The sequence below is a fragment of the Bicyclus anynana genome, chromosome Z (genome assembly GCF_947172395.1).
Source record: "Bicyclus anynana chromosome Z, ilBicAnyn1.1, whole genome shotgun sequence".
In the NCBI taxonomy this organism is placed as follows: domain Eukaryota; kingdom Metazoa; phylum Arthropoda; class Insecta; order Lepidoptera; family Nymphalidae; genus Bicyclus; species Bicyclus anynana.
Window position 1 is genome coordinate 6,483,939 of NC_069110.1, and position 6,538 is coordinate 6,490,476.

Below are 6,538 nucleotides of genomic sequence, written 5' to 3' on the forward strand. Positions count from 1 at the left end.
AAACGATCAACGTGGCAAAAATTGTAATACTCTCGTTATCAACTCATATTCGGCTCACTGCTGAGCTCGAGTCTCCTCTCAAAATGAGAGAGGTAAGTCCAATAGTCCACCACGCTGGCCCAATGCGGATTGGCAGACATCACACACGCCTAGATTTAGAAAATTCTCTGGTATGCAGGTTTCCTCACGATGTTTTCCTTCACCGTATAAGTCACGTGATATTTAAATTCTTAAAATGCACACAACTGAAAAGTTGGAGGTGCATGCCCCGGGCCGGATTCGAACCCACACCCTCCGGAATCGGAGGCAGAGGTCATATCCACTGGGATATCACGGCTCTCGTAATAATAGTAATATATATTTTTTGTTGTAATCAATAACATACATTCAATGCATATTTTTATTGCAAAAATAATTTTATTCTCGTTTATGTATGAGGTTGAAAGATAATCCGCTGGCACGCAAACCGTTGCATCGCCGGAACTTAATCGAAGGAGGACACTCTAAAGCCAAGTTTAATCTCCAAGTGAGGGGTCAGTTAAAAAAGAGGCTCCCTAATCAGGTCCGCGAGCACGCGTTACGCACTTACATAATGAAAGGGGAAGCGAGGGGGTAGGGGTCGTCATCTGCGTACACCCTCAAACTCAAAGTCCGGCCGCCCGGATCGATACCTATACGTGTGGACTTTATGTAAAAAGCCTCCTGCACACCCGTAGGACGGCGACCATAAGTGTCGAGAAACGAGTAGCCCCCAGGGAGGAAGGCACGAAATATCTTCAATTTTGGAGAGAAATTTTCCAATGCGGGGGCGAGAGCCCGCGGCGGAAGGGCTGGGGTACCCCGGACGCCTGTGTCCGAAAAATGCGCTCCCCTTAATTGAATTTACAGATTTGCCTTTTGGAACGCACGCTCCTGCTATGTTTATTGCGGACGCCTAGTTATTACCCTTTATGGCGCGAACTGATATGATTTTATCTTGCCTGCACTTTAAGTCTGACCCCCTGTATCCGAAATCAGCCGATGTTCAATTCTGGAATTACTCGTTATATTCGTATGTGATAGAAATACGGGGTTATAGTATAGAATATGTTACTCGGTAAAGATGTACGAGTATTGTATGTATGTTTGTGGTCGCACTGCTCTGAAACGGCTCGACGGATTTTGATTGGTATTGCTATTTTAAGTATTTTTTTTTAAATTGAAGTACGTAGTGTAGCTTTACTTAATTTGCTCTTTGTTTTTTTTATTTAATATTCGTAGTTTATTTTGTGTTGTGTTCGGTTTATTTCTGTATTTTTGTGTCTATTGTACAAGCCAGTTATTCATATTTATATTCTAAACCTGTATTTCTTGTAATTAAGTAAATATATATTAAGTAACTTTATATCATAATTATGTTAATGATTTTGTCTAAAGTATAGAAAGTCGTGTTAGTTTCACTATTTATAACTCAAGAACGACTAGACCGATTTAGATGAAAATTGGTAGAGAGGAAGCTTAGAACCAGGAGACGGTTTTTTTTTTATTTTAAAGGAGAAGGACATATAATGAACTTAGAGTAGGAGTAGGTTATGGTGGGGTAGGGGTAAGATTACACGCGGACGATATAGTTATATTATTTAACCGACTTCCAAAAAGGAGGAGGTTCTACGTTCGGCTGTATGTATGTTTTTTTTTTATTACATAGATAGGTTTGGAAAACTTTTATTTTATCACTAATGTATACTTTAAGATGAATACGTAAAATTAAGTCGCTCAATAGTTCCACGGATAATGGCTCGGACTAATGAGAGAGGTCAGGGTTCGAACCTCGTCCGTTGGACTTTAATTTCCGACTAGTTGGAGGGGAAAGGGAATAATGATTCATGCACACTCAATACAAACTTTTCAAACCTAAGTTTTCCTTTGAAAAATATATTCGCAATCAATAAACAAGGTTTAAGTTTTTTTTTTTCGAAGACAAGGATGTCTACAAACTTACATGCACCTAACTTTAGTACGAGAGTAAATCGAAGGAGTTCTATTATCAAATCATACTACCGTTGAGGTAAAATATACGTTATGTTATTCTAATAAAGCTGAAATTCATTTACGTTTGTACAAGTAAGTTTTACGGCTAACGCTAAAGGAAATTAATAAATATTCCCAAACTTTTCGTTGTATTGGTATTATTGAAATCAAGACTTTAAATTAGTTGTAGTTAGGTTCATTTTTATTTACCTCAGTGGCTAGAAACATTATTATCCAGGTACGAGCTTTTAGTTACGTGCGAGCATAGGTTTTGAGGTAGAATTTGTAACTACTATTAATAAAAACACCGTAAAATTAAAAAAGTTATTTAACAAAATAAACCGACTTCAAAACTCTCAAAAGGTCATAAGTAAATATGTACCTATGCCAATATTTTGTAGGTCGATAGACAAGGGTGTATATACTTACTATTTATTAAAAAAAACACAAAGACGGTTTAGCAGTCTACCTTTTTAAATCGTTAAAGTCTTCCTCAGAAACGGTAGCTCTTAGGAAAAATTCGTATCGATGCGAGTTTATAGATAATTACAATTTTTATCTAAGGGAATTTAATGAAAAAGTTACAGTTTTCCTAGAAAAAAAAATTGTAACGATTTTTAGAAACGAAATATTTTAAAATAAAAACCATTAAAACCTCAGTTTCTTAAAAACAAAATACAAACATAACAAAAACTCCAATTAAAAAATGCGGGTTATTTTGTGAACCGACTTAAGATATATCTTAGGTAATTGAGAAGTGATGAACAAAAAAACATAATATTGTCTAAGCTCCCACGCTAATAAAATAGGTACAGTAATGGTAATGGCTGGTGGGAGGTTTCGGCCGTGGCTAGTTACCCTACCGACAAAGACGTACCGCCAAGCGATTTAGCGTTCCGGTACGATGTTGTGTAGAAACCGAAATGAGTGTGGATTTCATCCTACTCCTAACAAGTTAGTCCGCTTCCATCTAAGATTGCATAATCACTTACCATCGGGTGAGATTGTACTGTATTGTGTGTACGTACAAACGCGGGAAAAGACTTTATTCTAAATATTAAAATGATCAAACAAGTTTAGTAAGTCAAAATCAATCGTAATTTGAACTGCATTAGGTTCAAAATAGCTTAACAGTCTTGTAACAGCAGACATTGAAGGAAACAATATACATACTTTAAAATATAGAATTTTGAATAACTATGGCATGGTTCTAACTAGTTAAATTCCTTAGTCATTATAGTTAATTTATACATACGAACATACTTGACGTAATTTGTGTTATATTAATATTAACGAGGAAATAAAAAGAAATGAAAAAATTTGTTAAATTCGAATAAACTTTTCCCATTTATATTGTTAACATTATCAGCCTATGTATAAGCCCTGCGCTGGCCTATTCACTATTTTGTTCTTTATTATCAATCTATTATAATCCTATAAGGATCCTGCTAGCCCTGCAGTAATTCAGTATCTTAGACGCTCGTTGACTTATACGAAATTGTGATTCTATGTAACAAATGTCATCATGCTTCTGGTGGATATCATACAGTAGGTTATTTAGGTTAATAATAAAGGCGATGAATATAGGAAGATAAACATTACATCAGTACAACGTATGAAACCAATAACAGTATGAACAGACCTACTCATACAAAAATCGAACGCCCCGCAGCCTCGCCAAAGAAACGGAAAGTGTTCCTATTTCGAGTCTACGCGAGAGCCTCACAAATATATTCAGTTTCGCCCGCACCTACTCTGGAACCCTACCAATACGTAGGGCGGGCAGCAAAGTCCGTGCACATGTAAAATAGCTCTGCTCCGTGGGAAGTATGCTCTACTTTATATTTGTTTTGTTTTTAACTAGCGGACGCCTACGGCTGCGCCCGTTAGAAAATCAGTGTAATATTTTATCCCCATCTGTCCTATTTTTAAAATACGTATGAAAATGTAATGGGACTAAAACCATTACATTTTATATTTTAATAAAAAATATTCTAAAAATCTAAAAATGACAAGCCTGTCCTTCCTATCTACTAATCGATTTAGAACCAAAAAATACAGAATGAGTCTAAAAGAGCCATGTTTCCGTAATTCAACTGGAAAAAAATATAAATGTTAAGATTATATCCAGTGATCGTGTGGTGCACGGTGGTGTCTAGTTTAAAATTGTGAATTTTTCATTTTTTATAGCGCAACTTCTCTTTATGTAAAGAATTATTTTTTTTCACTCATTTAGCTAATACTGTGGAGTATGTTTGGATAGGTCTTTTACATATTATAGGATCTCGAAACACTATTTTTCGATTTAGGGATGTGTTTGCAAAATAATAAAGTTTCAAGTGCTACTTTTAATTAGAGTCAAGTATTCTCTCCTCCATCATCTAAACGGTTTTTATGGATACAAATTTACGGAATTAGGATAGATTTTAAATGAAACTACAACGAAAACTATATCAACTAAGTAGTGACTGCTATTTAAAGAGTTATAGTCAACCAAATAAAAAAACGTAATCAAAACTCAAAAATTAGTATTTTAAAGTTTTCAGTTTCAGTATTATAAAATTTTCAGTCAGATAACTCGGAATCTGTTAAATGTATAAAATTGACATGAGATCTATTTTGCAAGGGATATATTAATAACTTCTATAATATGATGAAAAAAATTGGTTGTAAATTAAAAAAAACCCATTCATGTACAACTAGGAACAAATATTGTGGTTGGAAATGTGGAACGCAAACGGTCACGACGTAGATCTCCAACCCGATAGTCGGATCCTCTCAGGAGCCCGCACCTTTTACAGTATCGTTTAAATGGCTAGCAATCGTACTGGATGGAGGACCATTGTATACCGAAAGATACTCGTCAAAGATGTTCACGAGCCTCAGTCATGAGGAACCGACGGGAGAGTAGACGGTTATTAATAAAATCGAAGTGGAGCACACTTCAAGTCGTGAGGCTAAAAGCAGGGTTCTGGGGGCTACTTCTGTTATATCTGCCCGTCCAAGATACATGCCTCGCATAGACGCACTCGTGTTACCGGCCGCGTCGGCCAGCGGGGGTGATGGAGGCACCCCACCTCCCCGCCCGTCGCCCGCCACCCCTCGCCTGCGTCATCTAGTGCGGCGACTAGCGCTAGGGTTAATTCAAACTATACAATTTAAATAATTTTAAATATTATTTTTAAAGCTCATATTTTAATAAAATCAAGGACCAGCACCGGATTAGGAAAGTCTAAGGGCAGATGTAGTCGCGACCGTCCACTAGTCTTAATATATACGTTTTTTTTTGTCGCAGTGTTAGTTATCATACTCTTACGAAACGGCTTAACCGATTTTCATGAAGTTTTATATTCGGTAGGTCTCAGAATTAGTTGTTGTCTATTTTTCATACCCCTGAGTGATAAGGGTGGTCTACACGTATAGTTGTTTTAAAATTCTTAATTTATAAGGCAAAATAACGTCTGCCAGGTCATTTTATTACAAATAAAGATCTGATTACGAGTATATGCATTTGCATATTAAGGCTATCTTAAGCGGTAATAGCTTATTATACTTATGACTTACTTAGGATTCATATTATCGGTACATTTTAATGTTTTATCTTCATTATCTAATCAACTAGCAAAATCTCACGATTTCACCCTCGTAGTGTTACTCCCTGATGATGTAGCTTTCTATATGTGAAGGACTTTTCAAATCGACCCAGTGTTTTGTGTTTATTTGTTACATAGAGAAACAGTAATCTTTACTCTTTATAATAATAAATCAAATCCGCAAAATGTATTTCACGTGGCCAATGTTATTGCCACATTGAAAACATTTTCAACAATAACCTCAAAGCTTAAATTTTACAATATTACATTTTACAACTGCGCTTATTACTATAATAACATAACCCTAACATTATAAAAGTGTTTGTAAACTTGATTTTTTTACGTTTCATTGTAAAATTAATAAATTACAATCTCTTTAAAGAATACTTTCCAATCTTTTTTATATATAATACTTACGTTTCCCTCCAATTATTCGGAAAATACTATGTTAGGAGTGGGTACAATACTCCAGCGTACGGGGATCGAACCACCACCTCTCGGTGACTAATCCGGTCCCTATAACCAATGAGCTATTGAGGCTATTGGCTTTAATCCAATCACTGAATATTTGCAACAATTCTTCATCTTGTTAAAGATACAACAGATATAAAACAGATACAAAACTATCGTTAAATTTTTAAGTAAACTGTATCAACTTGATATTTTGTGATACCGACCGGGGATAAATGGCACCCCACTCCTTTTTATTTTACAATATTTTTTTCTACTGTTGTGTTAAGTATTGGATATTAGCGACACACGTGGATAATGCATCCACAGTATTTTTCTTCCCTTTATCTAGCATGTAAAATAATTTGAACATAATACAATAGCATGTAAAAAACATATCACGACACAATTATTTGACTAAAACTTTAATTCTGTATCATGACCATGACACGATGTATGTTGACATTTTATTATTGTATTATTTT